At 38.3% G+C, this 20,236-nt stretch overlaps 1 protein-coding gene across 44 annotated transcripts in view; it reads left to right on the top strand.

Annotated features, from left to right (window-relative positions):
• The window catches only part of LOC122183568 (von Willebrand factor D and EGF domain-containing protein-like), a 290,489-nt gene that overhangs the window by 98,410 nt on the left and 171,843 nt on the right, over positions 1 to 20,236 (top strand). For 42 of the 44 annotated variants that reach the window (XR_006180287.1, XR_006180288.1, XR_006180289.1 and 39 more), the window contains 2 exons: positions 3,503 to 9,445; positions 11,639 to 11,775. The gene's annotated coding sequence lies outside the window, so the exon portion shown is untranslated. The other 2 variants (XM_042877638.1, XM_042877616.1) reach the window with 2 other exon arrangements.

Here is a 20,236-nt window from a genome sequence, read left to right on the forward strand (position 1 = left end):
GAATTGTAACAGCCATTAAATATTTAATATTAAGTAACCTGTGGGAACTTCTATGTATTCTATTTGAAGACTGAAGGTAATAATGAAAAGGTGAGAAGAAATGCGATTGCCAGTTCATCTGAAAGCATGTAGCAATTTTAGGATGTATTTTATATATGAACTCATAAAATTTATACAGAAGAAATTAAATGTATAGAATGATTTATAGGTGGATTTAATAGGCTTGCAATTTTTTAGTTCCATACATCTTCATGGAAACAATTATAAATCTCTGTAACTTAAATTGCTTACCCAAGCTCTAGAGAAACAGCATAAACAAAGCAATTATCTGTAATAAACTTTCTCTTTAATATTTTGACACTCACCCCTTTGTAAAACTACATGAAATAATTTATCACGCGCAGTATTAGAAAATCAGATTTTATTTACTAAATTCATTTATTTTTTTGCAATTGTGTAGAAACAGTCACCCTTCTGTTATGGTAATCAACTCATTAAGCGTTAATACAACGATAATGCAATATCATCTATGCACAATTTTTATACATTTCAATGACTATAAATACAATTGTATTTTCTCCCCTATACATCACAATAATCTCAAAACTCTAGAAAATTCCTTTTGTAAGCTGCTACTTGAAGTAGTTGGAAATTCAGTTTTCATAATGGCCAGTGTTGACATTTTAAATGATAATTTGAGCAGTGTTTTCTGGAGTTCAGGCATTGATTTCTACACCCAACTGAAGAGTTTGATAGGGGCAGCCATCTAAAAATGCTTGATGTGAATCAGCGTGAGCTGCATTGCAGAAAATCTCCACAGCTGTGGAAGATGTGGGATTTTTCAGAAAAGCAATTTTAGCCTTCAATCTACATCCTAAAATACAAGCGAAGTGTTATCGTTTGCTTGGAGTAGCACTTAAACTGGAGAGACAGGGTTCTGTGAAACACAGAACAAAACTCAGAATATAGGTAGTTCAGGAGAAGAATGACATTGCAGCATACTTCCTTTGGAAATCAACAACACTCAGACAGACTGCAATAGATGCAGAATGTCTTAGGTATATATTGCAGTATACAAAAGCTCCAAAAAGTTTGCTTTGAATAAAGAAAAAGACAAGCTGCTGAGAATAAGATTTATTTTGATGTAAAAAGAGCTTTGCTTAGGCTATATGATTGTTGCAGAAGAGAGAACACTTACAGACAGAACGGAAATGTGACAGCACTGGGGATCAAGCCTTGGGATGTGCCACCATGTTTTTCTCCTAAAGAGATTATGGCCAGAAACACATTTTTAATTTAATGTAACCCCCCTCCCCGTGCATTAATGTATGAAGAGATAATTCTGCACAATGTGTTCACATTATCATATCCCACAGCCTGAATTCTGCGTGTTAAACTTCTTGCAAATTGATCAGATTTTGAGGTCAGGGTTGGCAGTTTTGCCTTGGGCGGCTGAAGTTTTGCATCAGTTGCTTCATGGACACCCACAGGTTGCTGCTGGCATCGATGGTATCAGGGACAGACCCTGGAGGATGAGGACTCCAAAAGGCAGCTCGTAAATGAAACTGTCTGATACTGTTATCGGTAGCTGTAGACAGCTTTTAATCTCTGTGGGCCTTCAGTAACTGAGACGTACACATCCTGACTGCAGCCCACACAATGCTTCACCTTAGCATGAAATCAATGTTGGCTCTTGTCATGAAGAGGCTGGCATAACTGATGGCATAAATCTGTGTCCAATACCCCACGTACTGGATAAATTAGAGCAAACCACATACCTGTTCAAACAGAGCTTCTCTAACAGAGTAATCAAGATTGTAGTTACAGCTATAAAAGCATGCCGGTTGCAAATTGCATGTTTAGGCAACCTGTGTAACCTAAACTGAACAGGCCAGCCATGTGTTTGAGTTTGTTTGCATCTCAGTCTCAGAATTTGGCTCAGCTTTGTGCAGTGATTCTTGGAAGCTTTGTAACCTGAACTGGAAGAGGCTGGTTTTTCCAGCAGCCACTGACATTCTCCTCTGCTTCGCTGTCCACAAGATGGCAACATCTGTGGGTCATCATCTCAGGATTTTCTCTGAAAAGGAAGAAAACAAGACAAAATATCTCTAGTTTATATCAAAAGAATAGTGTCATATTTAAGAGATCACATTGGTTCCCTGTGCTCATTTCTGCCTTCTACCCTTTCAAGAAACCTTTGGGAAGTGGTACCTTCCCACTGTGTTTTCCAAAAGCAGAAGGGTCAGCACACTCCTCAAACACAGTCCAAATTGTTTTGATCCTACTGTAAAAGATTTCAAACAATTTCCATGTCTTTTTCTGCCTTTAGTTTTAATCTTTCTAAATCTTTTCGCTATGTACTGTTAGCAGTAAGGGCCAGATTCAAACAGCAATTTGACCTCTTTAGAAGGAAACCATTTCTGGCTTGAGTAGCCTCTGTGAATTGATGGGATTAATAGCATTTTGTTAAGCTCTACTTACAAACAGAGAAATAATTGCACTAAAGTTGGCATGGCTACAAAGATAAGGTAGCTAGTTAAAGCCTGGTGCCCTCTGTTTCACCAGCTGTATGTGCTGGTTTGGTTTACCTTAAAAACTATCTGAAGCACCAGAAATAGCTTGGGCTGGATAATTTCTGTGGTTTCTGTCCCCACCTTTATCTTCCCTGAGGCACTGCCCCTTTGTAGGGTGCCATAGATGACTTGACAACTATTGAATCACAAATGCAATAATTTAATCCAAAATAAGATCCCTCAGTAGTAAGTGAGAAGTGTGTTGCAATCTTCTTCTCATCCTTCCTGCTATACCAAACACCCTTCCACCCAAACTACAGTGTTGGACTCTGGCCCCTGCTGCTCTGAGGTGCCAGCTCCCTTCACCACCACAAAGTGATTAACACAATAAAACTGGTTTATGAGCTGTTGGCTCTGATCTACTTTATGTTGAATTTGGGTTCTTCATGACAGCCTGATAAAAGGACTCTGTCTGAAAGCCTATCTGTTTTATATTAGTTGTCTTAATAAGAGGTATTATATTTCCTTATAAAAGTTAAGCAATGCATTGATTCACAGAAACAGTCAGTACTTTTTTAAATTCAGTGACAACCAGCCCAACTGAGCAGCACATAGAAAAACATCATTTTGGATGTCACTTCCCCTGCTAACTGCATCCCTGCCTTGGTGCCAGGGCATACTGTAATACCAGCATTGAGATGCAACCAGCCCAGGCTGCCCTCCAGTCTGTTCTCTGAGCCCAGCCCTCTCTAATCGATCCATCCATAAAGGTCTGATCACCACCTGAGACTGAGCAGCTCACCAGCCTGGTCCAGCTCTACCCACAGAAATGTTGCACAATGTGTCTCAGCCAGGAGCAGTTCCCACCACTTCTCATCAAAGCATCCTCCCATCAACAGAGGTGCCAGGAGCAGAGGAAGAGCTCCTTGATACAAAATAGCAGAAGCTCTTTTTGCTCCACTCCTCAGCCTGTTCTGCACTTCTTTCAGGGCGAGTCCTGCCGTTTTGCTGAAAATGCTCTGTATAGAAAGTATATGTACATTAAATTGCCTCTGTGACCATGTTTGACTCTTACTCTACAAATAAATGGGAGTAGATAGCTCCCTTCCCTCAGGAACTTCTGTCTGCGAAAACTGTGGATTGCTGGGATATGCAGATGAAACATCTCTTTCTCTCCACCAAGATATGAAAGCAAAGAGCTCCTTCCCCTTCTGAGCTTCAGGCCAAGGGGCTCCGACACACACCGAGCAAATGGGAAGATGTGTGATTAGGTAACTTCCAAACTTCAGAAACATTTCCATTTCAAATTCTGACTTCCTGCCATGCACATACTCTTCTGCAGCCAGCTCCGAGGCAATTTATTAACAACTCCAGTGGAGTGATATCTGCAGAATCTGTTTTTCAGCTTTTGACAGCTGAGCTGGGCTAATGTTCCTGTTCCAGAGTGCCGTCGTGGAAGCAGTGCATATTCTATATATTCAATGAAGAAGTGTCCTTTGAAAGTGTAAATGAAATCGCTTATCTGAAGTAAAGAGATAAAAAATCAATTTAAAACATTTTAGATTGTTTATCAGCATGTAAGAAAAAAATACAAGATTGACCAGGTTTTACAAAGAAAGTTTTAAACCACAAACTACCAGTACTTTTAGGTTGTATTTCCTGTTCACTAAATTAAACGTTTCAATGGATAGCAATGCATTTCAGAAAAATAAATTAAAAACAAATCAATAAACAATAGAATAAAACCTACTAAATGCTTTCAGTATTTTAACTTCTTAAATACAAAAGCCTATTGAAGTTGTTTCTGCAACCTTAAAATATAACAGAACCCATTGAGATCAGCACTACATCCAAGATCTGAAATGAGGGGTTTTAAAAAATACCTGAAATACTCTAAATATTAGATAAAGAAAAGTTAGAGAGGTGTTCAGGGAAAGAAAAAGGGCAATTTTTTCACATCAGGGATTTAAACGAATGTGAAATCATGAAAGTCTTAACACTGTTCTTGAACTTTCACAGAACATAGGTCTTACTTGGATGAATGTTACAAGGAGAGTGGAAGAAGGACTTAGACTAAAAACAGGATTGACATGCATGATGAATTACAGTTCATTAATCCAATTAATGAGTAATTTCAGAGGCTTTAATCCCAGATAAAGCTCCTTATTGCAGCTCTGTTGGCTAGTGATGCACAAACTAAGAGCCTGTCAGCAAATCAATTGTAAAATTCTATTAAATAAAGCCTGCCATACACTTCTGTAGCTTATGTGACAATATTTTGTCCAAAAAAACCCCAAAAACATATATATATATATGTACATATGTAAGAGAAGGAGAGGAGGGAGCAATCTCTAACCTTATTCACCCTGATTTGTAATATAAGAGTTCAAGATATATTTAAAATGATGCAAGCCAGCTGAATGCAACTTCAGATATTTATAAGCACTCTTGATTTAGAAGGTAAACATATGCCCCAGTTTCTGAAGTCATCTGTATGTATGATTTCCTCATACACATTCTGTTGACTAATGGGAGTCAATAAAGTACATCAGGCTGCTTTGGGAATAGTCTCTGTTCTGTTCTTAGTTTATTTTATTTGTGGTGCCACTGCATCCAAGTGATTCTTTCTGAGCGCTTCAGAAATAGACTCTGTCCTCCAAAAGTCTCACAAGCAGAGAGCAAAGAAAGGAGATAAAGAGAGGAAAAATTGTGAGAGTTGTCTTCATTGACTGTAGAATCATAGCACAACAGCTGACAGAGCAGTAAGTATGAAGCAAGCATTTGAAATTTCAGCTAAAAAGTCAAAACCTAAAAACCTAAAACCTAAAAACCTAAAGAGTCAAAACATGATTTAAAGCAGAAACAACAGTGTTTCACGGCTTCTCAGAAAACCAGGAGGACTCCCCTCCCAAAAAACCATTCCCCTCTGACTGAACCAGGCTTTGTATCCCTGTTATAACAACCCTCTCCCCCTGACAATCAAGCACTTCAAATATTCCCTTGCCCACCATAATGGAATGAAGAGTGGACCTTCACTAAGACGCCTCTGAAAACAGGCAGGCTGGCAACTTGCAGTGACAGCCATGTACTGACTTCTATGTAGCGACTTTGATTTGTTGAGTACTGGGCTACCCTGCACAAAAAACATAAATGCATTCCATTTTAACAATGAAGAAGGCTTGCAGTACTGTGAGAGGCTGTGCAACACACACAAATATTGATCCTGATCTCTTTGAACAGCTATGTCAATTACCTTCCGCATTCTCAGTTTGTAAAAGCTGTGTTACCAAAGAGACAAGATCCTGCTATGACGACTATTTAAGTAAAAGTGCATCCTTTCTGATATTGCCGAAGAGTATGCTGTGGGAGGATGGCAGTTCACACCCAATTACACACCATGATGGATTCATATTTCTTGATCTTTGAAGCCTTCTGAAACAACATTGCACAATGACCCTCAGTCTTAAAGACCAAATAAGATGATTAGTGACATGCAGAAAAAAGGCTCAGAATTTCATGCATGTCAGAAAAACTCTTAAGCACTTTCTGTTTGTGGCAGTGCTCCTGAACTGGAAGAAACTTCAGTCACTCCAGCACAGAGAAAGCTGTTTGATGGAAACAAACAACTGCAGAGACTATAAGATCGGTAACACCATTGTCCCTAAAAGGCTCCCATTTAACAAAAGATATATCACAATTTGAAACCAAAAGCAAAATACTTGTGTGCCTATTGCTAGAATTTTGGATTTCTGCAGTTTGAAAATACAATGGAAATCACAAATGTTAATGAAGATTCAGTGCACATCAGCGTGATGATGCATATTACTATAGCTGACAGATTTTGAAAATGAAGGTCATAAGAAATTGTGGCATTGAGAAAATCTTTTATGCTACTAGTGCTAAAAGTTTGTTCTATACCACGCAAAGCAAACGCTGTGTACTTCAGAAAATGCAGCTGTTGAAGGAAAATGAATCTGATCCACAGCTTAATCCCATTGTATGAATACAATCCTGAAAGTATGATGTCTATCCAGGAGAAACAATGCATGAATCAGTACTTAACTAATGGAAACAATAATTCCTGTAGTTGTTTCAATAACAACCATGGCTGAGAGTGTCCTAAAGGATCAACCAGGCTGAGGGTAAGACTGCTCAGCAGATTAGAAATCAAATCAAAATGAAAATGGGAGTGGAGAAAGAAAGTTCTCACCCTTGCAAAGTCCCAAGGAATATCAGAGCCACTCTGGGAGCATCTCCATGTGGGGATGTCAGATGCCATCCTTCACCTTCTCTCTGCACTGACCCACATGGGGGCACCTAGGAGGGTGGGCCAGTTCTGCCACCATCAAAATCTTTGATGACTGCAGCTTTTGGCCTCCCACCACAGCAGGCGTGTTAGCAGCCAGGTCACCAGAGGAACTGCCAAACATATGACAAGTGACAGGAATTGAAACACTTTGACCTTGAGCCATGCATAGGCTTGAAGCAGTGCATTTAGTGCCTCGAGAGGAGCAGGAGGTGTGAGACGTGCGTTTTGAAGAGAAAACTAAAACTGATAAAAGCACAAGATTAAGAAACGAATGAAAGTTACCAAAAAATGACCAGGCTGTTTAATGTGAGGAGAAAATGATCATGCTATAGTCCTCCAAATGCTTTTAAAGACAGAAAGGTATCCATATATCTTTTCTTCCGCCTTTGAAGCTTCAACTGTGAAAGTTAATCTAAAGGAAGCAAAATGCAGCCACTCTCTTCAGACCATTTGATATGCTATTGCTTGCAAACTTCCTTTAAAAATATCTTTCATAACTAAGAAAATTGCCATATGCTCACTGGCTTATAAATGGGAAATTAAAGATAAGAAAGTCTGAATAAAATAAGACTACTCGATATTAGCATTCCGAGCACTTGGCCAGTATCGGTCAATTACTTCACTGCTCTTCTTTGCCATCCCCAATCTCACTGAAAAATACAAGCCCACAACTTCCCCACGAGATGGATGTTATTAACCCATTTTTCACAGCTGAGAGCTGAGACACAGGGGAGATGGGTGACTCCCTCTGGGTCACCGTGCTGCTATTGAGAAAGCTGGAAATAGGCCTTGAATCTCGTTTATAAGACAAGACACGGGGCAGTTCATTTCAACCAGAGTGGTTTCCACATTGGGATTTTACAAGCTTACATTATATGGATGAATTAATAATTTGACGTCTCAAAAGCCTCCTGCTATTCACAGAACTCGTTTTAATTCTTACGTTACTTTTTTTTTGGCAAGACTGTGACGAGCAGTGTGAGGGCAGAGGTGTGGTCTGATGGCATTTATCAGTGTCAGTTGTCACCTTACAAAGCGTTATGGGGATGTACGTGTCCAGCTTTCACTGTTTGCACTGCTGGCAGATTGTGTGATCCCACTTTATTGCCTTTTGGCTTTTTCCCTTAAAAACAAACAAACAGTATACTGTTCCCTGGAGAAGGACAGGTAGTGCTTTTTACATCTAATAACGAGCCAAGAAGAAATCTATTCTGGAACACTCATTTTCACTCTGTTGCTGATTGTAACATCAGTACTTCTTTTCTACGAGCACTCATTCAGTCTGCTGTTCCTACTAACACATTATACATGACATTTGCTATGTATAGTTAAATCAAATTTTATTTATGATATTCTCCATAGTGATAATGCACTTTGTGTCCAGGCCAAAACATTGAGAATTCAGTTGTTTTGCATTCATTATATGCTTCTTCCTCCCCAACCATACAAGGAATAGCATCCAAGCGATGTTTGGATCCCCTGTCCCAATGCCAGGCAAGTCTCTGCCAAAGACAGTTCTGATAAGAGGTGTTAAATAGTTAAACACAATGGATTTTGATTTTTTTTTTCATTTTATTTTCAGTCATTAGGGTAATTTCTTATATATGGAACATCACTTGTTCTTGAATACTGTGATAATGCGAGTCTCCAGTTAAAGACTGAAGATGAAATAATTAAAAATGGCTTATTGACCTTGAAAGCCATGTCCTTCTGAGCATCAATATGAGATATGCACATTAATTAGTGTTTTTCAAATTCAATCCTTAACATTTACCAAAGGAGAACAGTTTTCTCAGTAAGTCAAAGACAGGCCTGGTTAGCCAGTAACTTATTACATATTTGTCCACATCACAATTTTCTTCATCCTTGATTTAATCTGCAAAAATATTTAATAAGGAAAGCTCTGTTGAAAATAACATGTTTATTAGAGCTTCATTTTTGAAAAAAAATTCTTTTGAATAGCAGACTGAATTGCTAGCATTATAGAGTAACCACTTCTTAATGAATAATAGAAATTTGAGATAAAGGACATCAAATTATTATGACTTATTAGAAGATACAAAGGACCAAATTTGCAAATGAAACTGGCTAAATTTTAACAAATATGTCCATAATAAATCTTAATTTCAGTATGACTTTCTAAAACTCCATTTCTATAGTATTTAACAAAAAGCTCTGCAAAGAAGAGCTTAAGCTTTATATTTTTTCACTTATTAGAGCGAGGAGTGGAATTTCTGACAAACACCAATAAAGAGTAAAATTTATATCTTGTCAATAGGACCTATTTTGTTGCTAAATTATCTCAGAAGTCTCACAGTCAGGAACACAGTAGTCTAAAGCAGTCAGGACATAGAAGAAACAATGGGCAGACAATCTTGTGCTAACTGAAAAGTGAGCACTGTAAGGGAACAGCTGAATTGGGGCCTGAACCTCTGATTGACCACCTGAGGTGAGTAATGAGCCAGCTGTGGGAGCACAGGTGAAGGCAATTCATGTGTGCTGCTGGAAGGGGTGGAGCCTGGCTGCACCTCTCCTGGACCCATTTAAGAGCTGACTACTGGGGTGGAAAGATCTTTTTGTGGAGATCCCTCCTTTGGAGTTTTACAGTGTGCCCAGGATAAGGGTAAGCACTCTATCTATTCTCTTTTTGGTGTAATAACCTGCTTAGCCAAACTCTCTTATGTTTTTCATAATTATAAGATCTGTATATGCATTGGTTATACAAGCATGATGGATGTTACTCATTCTCTCATACTGTAATCAACCTACAGAGCAAATCTCTTGTTGAGCTTTTCCTGTTAAATTTTACCTGCCTGCTATAGGTCCATCTTTATTATTTTATTTGACTTAATGATGGTATTATTAGACTTATCCTAACAGTAGACTAATTTTAAATAAGGAAGTTCAATATACTGGTTGTTTACTCAGGAAAAGGTTAATCACACTGTATTTGTTGATTCTGAAGATGTTTAACTGATCTCTTGTCAGGATATTCCTTATTACCAACCAATACCATGTGCACTATCAGAGTTTGAAATATGTACTTATGTTGGTCAGGGTAATTCAAGCCCAGAGTATCTGGAAGAATTTGCCTGCATGCCTCTTCTAGGGGCTTGAACTATAGCTTGCACAAAACTGGTTTGGCACCACCAGGTGAAGCAGAAATTCCACCTGTGAAGGACATCTGAAACATAACCAGTTTCCAACACTGCTGACTCCAAGTGCTAGCTCACAGTGAAACTGCATGAAAATGAACGTGCAAACTCGTGCACATGCTTAAACTTTTGTGTGCATAAGTGTACTTTAATCCTGGTAACTCCTGAAGTATGAAGTTTTGGGGCTCCTCCTGAAATGCCATCCAGTAAAAGGGTATTCATCTTCTTTTTAGACTGTGGTGGAATATAACGGCAATGATTTCCCAGTAGTATTATTTGTTTTATAACTTTTTTTTATCAAACACATACATTTTATATTATGATAACTTCATACATTATTTCAGTTATTGCCAGTCATCCTTCCACATCTATATGCTGTACTTTATTTTTTATTTTTGTTCTTTTCAATATGTGTTTCTGAGTAGCTACATATAGACTTCAAAGTAAATAACATTGATTTGGTAAAAGTAGATTTCAGAACTAATATTCTATTGCTGTGTATGTAAGGGCTGAAGAAATTTTACTGAAAAGAACAAAACTGTTATTAAGTTGCAAGAGAATCAGCAGCAGCTTAGGAACAGTTAACAGACTAAGAATTTTGTTGAAAGTCAACCATCATCTTAGTTTAAAAATACATTTCATGATATCCACAATTCATTTTATAAATGCATTTCATCATCTCTCATTTACATTGGTTTCATAATATGGATCATAGGCTGTTAGAGAGGAGTTAAGAGTAAGAGATCCAGAGTGGCGTACTCAGAAAAGTTCACAGGTGAATGCAAATCAAAGTGAAACCTGAGGATCTCCAGGTGTTCCCAAGCTAATCTCTTATGAGTTAATGAGCCACATAAAGCCTGGCTTTTGTCATTATGCTTACGCTCATTTTGCACTACTGGTCAGGCAGGAGCTGGGAAGCTTAGAAATGCTGTTTGAAGGGATGTCTCAAGGTCATCTATTCCAGTCTGCTTGAAGCAAGGTTGTCACGCAGGGATCAGGTCAGCCACAGTTAAAAGTTAGTGATGACTTCTGCTGCAAAGGTTGTTGAGATTGCTGGGCATCCTCAGCCCTGTTGTTAGTCTGCTGATGGGCTGGTGGTTGAACTTGATGATCTTAGAGGTCTTCTCCAACCTTAACGATTCTAAAAAGGGAATGACTGTACCATCACCAGTCCAGCCAGCAATCAGCTGGAGCAAGCATACAGGCAGGAGGGAAAAACTGGACCTCCTTTGTTGTTGTGTGCGAACCTTAGTGTTGCAGCAGATAATCTATGAATATGGAAAGGCAAACTGCACCATTTATATAAATCATGTCTTTAGCTAACTAGCTACATTAAAATTAATAAAAAAGGTAGAAAGAAGGTCTTAGTTTAATTAGCAATTGAGTTTGAACAGCACTTTATTATCTGTAGGTTTTAGGATCTTTCAAGATCTCTGGTGCAAAGCACATAGGAAAAACTGAACGAACTCACTTAAATCTCATAAATTTGTTCTGCACTCTGTGTATGTGGAATTGCTTGCATGTGTAACATTCATTAGAGTGCTGAACTGGTTTAACAGAATCATGCTTCCAGAATTAACCTTTCTGGAAAGCACTTCTGTAAATGAAGACCAGTTCTCATTCTGGTTCTGTGTTACTTATAATTACTGTTCTGGTTTCAGTGAAGAAAGTAAGTTCAAGTGACTGGTCCAAAATTACACAACCACACTGATGCTCAGCTAGCAACGGGGACTTCCTTCATCCAGTGCGGCACACCATCGCTTTACATCACTCAGCTTGCAGAGAGAGAAGATTGAAGGTAAGATTGACAGTTAATTTTCTCCCTTAATGCCTTATGTTAGTATTTGTTACATGCTTATAATTGTTTTAATTTTGAAAATTAATAGACTGAAGCTACGCACAGATGAAATACTATAAGTACTTGAAGTAAAAGAAAGTAACTGAAATCTTAAATGTACCACTTTCTCTAGCTGCTTTTGTAGTCTTTCTGGTCTGAGTTTACTAAATTAAGTTCTCAACTTGGATGAAGTGCTGCAGAAGGGACTTTAAAAGCCAGCTGGCAGAGATGGATGGATGGAGTTTGCTCTCAAAAAACATCAGCAATAAAACCCTCATTGACTTTAGTAGGTGAAGAGTGAAGTCTAGAATGACTCAGTGCAGCAGGGTGCCTCTGGTTGCAGAGACATTTCTTCAGTATTTTTTGTGGAAGAGAGAATCTATCCAGTTTTTGCCATCTAATTGAGCTTAGTAAAGGCTGGGGAATCCACAATATCTGTTACTGTGAGCATCCAAACTTCTAGAAGGCTTATCATGTTTCTCAAGTGAAACAGGTCAGCCATGCAATGATGCGAGTGATTGTTAAAAGTATTAAAGATTTCTGTACTCATACTATTATAAGGATTATATAAATAATCAGGTTTGATATTTAGTTTTGAAAAAATTGTTTTTCTCCTACCCTGCTATAGTAACTGTCATACATAGGAAGGTTGTTTGTTTTCTTTCATTAAAACTGTAGGGTAAAATGAATGTTTCAGAGGTTAAAACTCAGTTTGAGCTGTAAATCTAGCAAAAGAAGGGAAAACTCTGTTTTGAGTCAGGTTTAAGAATGTGGCTGTAATGATGAATAATCATGATGATGGAAATTAAGGAGAGAACAGTCAGTAAAAGACCCTGGAGTTGTGGGGTTGTTACATGTTACCATTGAAATTCTGGTAAATAGAAATACTTGACAAAGGCTAAATGGACAGCTAGTAGAACAAACCCTTGACTGCTGCTCATTGATAATTCTGATAGACTGTTCACTGGACAACATATTTAAGTCTTTTGTGGCTGAGATTGCTTCATGGTATCTTCTATCCTAGTACTTCAGAGATAGCCTTAACTTAAAAAAAAGGGAAGAAAAGACATGAAAGCCTCTTGCAGTGCAGCACATTGCTCTAATTAAGTCTAGACTAGATTATTACAGATCTAATTCCCATGACTGTTATCTTGTAACCCTGTTCTTTGCATCGCATGGGTGAAATTTACCATTTCTCTAAGGTCCACTTCAAGCTCATCGTTTTGCTGAATGTGTGCTATTCAGCGTGCACTAGTTCCACTCTTAAGTGAATTTTATTGGTTCTTTTTGTCTAAACAGGGGGATTACTTTTTATTTTCCATTGGGTTACATGTAAAAGCTTTCTAATCGTCTGTGCAGAAATGTTCTCTGGTACACAGACATTCAACAGACCAGTGGCAAGTGTAATTGAAAGGCTCTTTTCACACTAGGACACATCAAGAACATTACTAAGGCTTCTTTAGTTTGAATTAATTTAGATATTTTGAAAATTAAGTTATTTTGGTCCTGGAACATGAAGAAGAAATAGCCAGAATTGCCATCCCTCGAGGTGTCCAAGGTCAGGCTGGATGGGGCCTGGGCAGCCTGCTCTACTAGTAGGCAACCCTGTCCATGGCAGAGGGTTTGGAACTGGATGATCTTTGAGGCCCCTCCAACCCAACCATTCTGTAGTTTTATGATCTGCAAAGCCCCTTCCAACCCAAGCCATTCTGTGGTTTTTATGATTTGATGATATTTGTATTTGTTTGGCTTGACTTTAGCATTTGACTAGCAAGTGCTAAGTCATTTTGGGGTCAATGGGTTTATACATACACAATCTTGGCAATCCCAATGAAGGAGTCATGGTGTCTGTAGCAGCATGTTGCAGCATGAAGTGTTTCTGCACCTCCTCAGCTCCCACCCTGGCACTGCTGGGCACACAGACCAGCTGTACATGACTGTTCATGTTTCTGTCACCACTGTTTTAACTCAATATTACAAACTTTGTTTCCCCAGCAAAGAGCATTTGCTTTGAGTGACATGTTTTTAATGTGCTGACCTATCATTGTCAAATACTGGATTTTTTTGTTGCCAAAATTTGAATATTGTATTTAAGTCACTATTGTGATTATGGATGTTTTAAATATAAATTGCTTTAAATTAAGAAAAATATATTCTCTGTACTTCTCAGGCAGTCCCATTCTGATGTGCCCTACCTGACTCTGCGTGGTTAGGTGACAGTCAATAGGACAAAGAGAGGGTTTCAAACTAGAAGAGGGGGAATTTAGGCTGGATGTAGGAAAACAATTCTTTGTGATATGGAGAGTGAAGCACTGACACTTGTTGCACACGGAGGTGTTGGATGCCCATCCTTGCAGACCTCTCAAGGTGAGGCTGGACCAGGTTCTGTGCACCTGAAAGTGCTCTTATGCACTGTAGGCAGGTGGTCCAAATGGACTTTTGAAGATCCCTTCCAATTCAAATGATACTATGTGAATTATTTCTGCAAGAAGGGATCTGAGGAAGCTGAGTGCAGCTCTAGGAGCCTGAAATTCTGCAGCGGCTGTACCGAGGGAGTGGAGTAGTTGACATAACACCACCATCTACTGGACAGCCGTCAATTCTGCGAGTGGAGAGGTTGTGCAGATGAGAAGTGTGCGCGGCTCCTGCCAGCCACAGCTCCCTTGCTATGTAACAGAATTACCCTGATAAGCCCTCATCATGCAATTCCTTGTTACTTTTGTTATTTGTGTTGACTGAATTTCGAGGCTGCTCTCCGTGTGATGTATAGCTAAATAGATGCGTAATAAGAAATGACTGCCTCGCGTGGATGTACACGCATAAGGAAATGGGGAACATTTTTCATCACATTTCTGAGCAGGGAGCAGCACAAGCTCAGCAGCTGTGTCCTGTAAAAGATATATTAATTTTATTCCCATCAGCTCTGGTATTATTTGCTCTTACAGATCTGTTGCTAGGTCACATACAGTTGCATGCATCACGCCTGCAAAGCAGAAACTAGAAATAGCAACATTCCCTGACAAGTTGAGATGCGTGCCTTGGCCAGATGTGGGAAGCAGCATGTGACAAACACAGAAATTGTTCACACAGAAAGTATAAATGCTGCAGGATTTCTTGCTGCTGTGTGTATTAGATGTGCTGTAGCCTTCTTTTATGCTTATTTCTGATACAAACCATTTCCGGTAGCATTGTGGGGTTTACCTGATACAAAGGCAGCGTAAATTGATTTGAAAAGCCACAAGCCCATCAACTCAGTTCAAGTAGTTAAGGCACATCTGCAGCCTAAGGCAAAACCAAAGACAGTGCAGCTGGCATCTCATGCAGCACATTTTGCCTCCCTTGCCCAACTGCCCAGAAACTGCTGGCAATCAGCTCAGTGGAGAGCAGTTTCCAATGGAGTCAGAAACAAGGCTGAAACGATGATAAGATCTGCTGCTGTCCCTTAAGTCCAGCTGAGTAATGGCCCTCCAGCAAAACACAGTGAGATTTCCTCCTTCTACAGACAGAATGACTGGAGCTGTGTGATTCCCAACCCCATCAGTTCTTTTAGTTTTTACAGCATTATAAAAGCTCTTAATGCCTCTGGCTACCTCAGCCACCCCAAGTGGGGAAAGGGGAAAAGGATAAAAGCTCCTCGTGAAATGCTACTGGGTGGGAATCGTGATGCTGGGCAAAGAACTGGGCTGGTCTGGGGCATGCAGGTGGGGACTGGGGAAGTCCTCACTAATGGGGATGAGAGTGGACACAGGGACCTGCCCAGAGCTTCCTCAGTTGAAAGAGTTATCTGGGGTACTTTCAATGGTTTTTGTTCATTTTTATTTTTATTATCTTTTTTTTTTCTGGATGGTCTTTAGATACTCTTAATGTGCATTTTTACAGCTGTACGATGGTAAATCCACAGCCTGAGAAACATACTTTCATTCTTGGACAAAAGAAACCTTCATCCTTCTAATGTATTTGTTTCTATTTACATATAAATGAGAATTAATAGTCAAGATGCATTTTCTCTGTCAGTAGTAAAAGGAAGAATAGTCCCTGTGCATTTATTATGATTAGGTATGATTGGTGCCTGTCATGCATGAATGAAGCCGTATCTAGAGCTGATTTTCTATCTTATATAGAAAGGACTTAGATGGTGCTCTATTTTTTTTTTTTTTTAAACCTGTTACCTATTCTGAAGCTAAATGCTGGTTGATGCAGTGGTATCTCCATTGTCCCTGTGGTGCATCTCTCTCAACCCAGTTCCTAATACTCTGCAGCCAACACACCCAGCAAGCTTGTACAAATTATTTTAATAGGACTACTGAGAGCAATTGCATTACTTAGTATCATAATGTCAAAAGCAAGGCTATTATAATATTGCCAAAATACTTATCAAATAATGTAAGCAGAGTATATATTCAGTTTAGTAGTGAAATGATTGCATCTGAAACCAGCCTGGTTCTTCCGAACACCTGGGTTCCTATATGTATCCTGCACATATTTTTGACTTAATTTCACAAGATGTGATATCTGCATATTCTGTATGTAAGTAAAGGAGGGGTATTGCATCTCCTGATGACATAACTATGAAGAACATCATGTGGAGGGAGGAGACATTTCTTTTTAATTCATTATTACAATGGAGAATCTTAAGTAGTTTATCTTTACAATTAGCTTTCATGCAAATATCAACCAGGTGGTTTTTTTGCATGTTTTTCTTCAATAGTTTTCTGAAAACATTTTTTATTTGAATGTGTTACTTATTTTGAAATGTCGATTTAGATCTTCTGTCTTCAAAGCAAGTCTCTTTAGTTAACCTAGGAAAATACTTTCATTGAGAATACAGAACCATGTCAATACAATAACTTTTTTTGGTATGGAGATCAAGTAATCCAGTACTTGCTGCAGAAAATAGAACACAACTTATATTGTGAGTCCATTAACAGTAACAACCAATCTTTTCTGGCTCTAGAGGCAGAATTAATTATTTACATGTTTCTCATTAACTTTTTACCTACTGTTAACAGTAGGTTTTTTAAAAGGATTCCTTTCTGTCTGTGATCAAAGTTTTCAGCAACCCCATTTGCAAGCAGTACATTTAGCCATTTTTAATTATTTGCAGTCTATCACAAAATGACATTTGCAATTTGTAAGCATTGCTGAAACTCTGCAGGTATTCCAGAAATTCCTGACAGGTCTTTCTGAGCCACCAGTGCTTTCACTCACTGCCTTTGGCATGCTGTTGGATCAGATAGTGTGTGTGTCTTGTCTTCACCTTCCAAAATAATCAAAATCTCTCAGTAGGCTGAAAGCTGTCTGTATATTCCGTGAAGCTAGAGGTTATGTGAATCTTTCAAGTTTTATCTTCTCTTTGGGACGTTTGGGAGGCACTATCAGCATGACTTAGGGGGATAGACAACGGGACATGGATTCTTGTTGATATACCAGGAAAAAATCATTTTCCTTTTTTTCCTGTGCTACATATTCTTTGGCAAGTCTGTCTCAGAGAAACTTGTGAAAAAGATGTTTTCACAATTCATAGAACCAGGAAAATTCACATTAATTTCAACAAAATTAAGCAAAGTTGATCAAAGTGGCTCTCTTAGAACCCAGAGTTTGAAGAAAACCAAAATGTGCAGCAAGACATTCCCATTTTTTGTTGAGTAGTCTACGGGCTATCATGACTTTGTGAGTTTATGAAACTGAATCACTTTTTAATCTGTTCACCTTCCAAATAATTTAATTAAATAAATAAAGATTAGTATAATAGGAGTTAGATTCTTGGACTTATCAAGCCATGCACTAAAATGGGCCATGATTTCCCAAAATGGCTGTTGAGCTTTCTCATACTAGTAACTGATGTGTCGTATTCCTCGATAGTTCAGCCCTGGCACAATACGCATGGCTACCTACCCAGGGAAGAAGCCATTTATCCAATGGCTGAAATAATGGCTAACACAATGGCTGCTGCACCATGAAACGACCAATGTGTATTCTGTGACCCACTGTGAATGTGAGAAGCTTATTGGTGATGTGAAAAGCCAGGCTGTTGTTCATCTTGCTGAGCACAGGCCAGCACCAGCTGCTTCCAAGGAAAGTTTAGCAAACTCTAATGAGCACCCAGGGAATAACAGGTTCACTGGAGAAGTTTCTTCTTCATCTAAGCAGAGGTTGGCTTGTGTTTTAAATATTTTATATCCATTATACCTCGAAGGGATGTGCGAGGTGTTGGTTTCATATAGGCATTTAGCCTGCATTTAAATACATAGAGTAAATTCAGTATTTTGTGATGTTATTGAGTGTCATAGATTTAAGATTTATTACCAAAGGAAATTACGCTGAAACAATTTAGTGGAAGCAAAACAAAACCCATGACTTGATGATGGATGACTTTGTCTTATAGTCTAAGGCTAATTATTTAACAAAGCCTTCATTACTTTTTGACTTTAGGCCAGGCAACATTGTGAGTTGACATATTCTAGAGTAATTAACAAAAATGGTCAAGTTGTAATACATTAGAAAGCCTTCAAAAGAGCAAAGCACATTTAAACAGTATTATCAAGGTAGCTGATTTTATAACTTAGCCACTGGTGTTTAGTCATAATTTAGCTGGTGATATTTAATCAATTCTACTAAATGTGTTAAAAAATGCTGTAACAAGAATTGCAAGCCCCATGTCTCCTAATGATACCACTTGAGTATCCTCTTCAGTGAGATGCCATTGCCTGTAGTGTTTACAAGCTCACAGCACGGAAGTCAAAAGCAATCTTGGCAGGTGCCAAAGATATGTTCTTTTTTTATAGTTGAAAAAAGAGAACTGTCCTGTAACTTAACCTGCTTCATCTTGGACCAGAGTATTTTAGACATTTGTGTGCTGGGGAAAAATGCTTTCCTATCTTCTGTGCAAGTTACTGAGACCCTGGTTAGCTTTGTCCCGTCTGCTGAGCTGAATAGGCAAAGGGTTTGGCCCAAATATTGGTATCTTTTAATTTGTAAAGACACTGCAGGTCATTATTTCATATTAATAACTGATCTTAGATGAATAGCATGTGCTGAGAGGAAACTGTTGGATGTGTACTTTCTTGTGGATGCTTTACACACAGAGCAAGCATGCCTTATTTCCCTCACCAACATACTTCTTAAAAAGTGCTTTGTGGTGCTCTGGCACCAAACTCCAACAAAAAAGTGCACAACAGAGTGCTCAGCTGGAAGAAAAGGAGAAGATTCAGTTGGGTTGAAACAGCAACAAACATTAACTTTTCTACACAGCTATTAGAGAAATAGGTGCTTTAATGGGCTTTCAACCATTAAAAGGCAGAATTGGAGGCTGAATTAGAGTATTCAATTAATAGGTAGTCAGCTGTGCAAAACCTTACCTGTGACATTAATGCTGTGAAATCGGAAGGAATAAATGTGATTAAAGTATCTAATAAGCAAAACCATTTTCCTTGCTTTTATATAAATAGATGCCATAATGCTTATATGACATTTGCTGTGGCAAACTACTAATTTCAGTGCCTGTAATGCATCAGTTTGAGCTGAGATAAAGTGTAAAGCTGGAAAATGAAATACTTTCTCTACTACATTTGCACTGTTTTCATGAACACTCAGAAGCAGCAACCAAGGAATTGTTGGGTAGTTAACAGCAAATCTCATATTGCCAGTAAAAATGAATGGATGGAAAAGAAACGGCAGTAGTGAGCAACAGTAGTAACTGACTCTTGGCAACATTTGAATATTATGAATGTTAGAAGCCAAGAGCTATTTTTCCTCAAGGTGAAATGTCCCTTAAAAAGTGGCTAAGGAAAACTAATCTGAAATGAGGTCCTAAAAATGCCCATCCTCTTTGACATGGATAACAGAAGTTGGACTAAAAGGAAGGCAGCATTTAAAAAAAAAAAAAAAAAATAAAAAAAATAGTCTGGTGGAGGCTTGTTTGAGAGACACTAATTGTAATGTAAAAGCAATGTAATTATTTAAAAGCAGCCATTATCTATTGCCTAAAAAGCAAAACAGGTTTGTAAAATCAAGTTATAACTCCAATTGGTGTGATATTTGGAGAGAATTCCCACCTTAATGGAGGGGAAAAAATAAGCCATAAAAACTTCAGTGAAATGTTCATTTACTTTAAAATATTATGATAAACATTATTCTATTAATTTTTTTCACTAGGTTTTCACAGGTAGGTGAGTGAGATGGGATCTCTTCATGAGACATGAATTTCTAAGATTACTCTTATTTTTAAGAGCTGAAATAATGTGTTTGGAGTGCTACTGTTTTTATTCAACATCTGCTTTTTTCACTACATAATTTTCTTCAGCAAAAAAATGGTAATGAGTTGACTTTTTTTTAAACATATCTTAAAAGATGAAAACCTCTGGTTGAGAGTACAGAAAAGAGGAGGCCTTATAGAAATAAATGATTGGGCTGACTGTAAATT

Source organism: Lagopus leucura, unplaced genomic scaffold (genome assembly GCF_019238085.1).
Source record: "Lagopus leucura isolate 7727_CA_CO unplaced genomic scaffold, USGS_WTPT01 Super-Scaffold_100019, whole genome shotgun sequence".
NCBI lineage: Eukaryota > Metazoa > Chordata > Aves > Galliformes > Phasianidae > Lagopus > Lagopus leucura.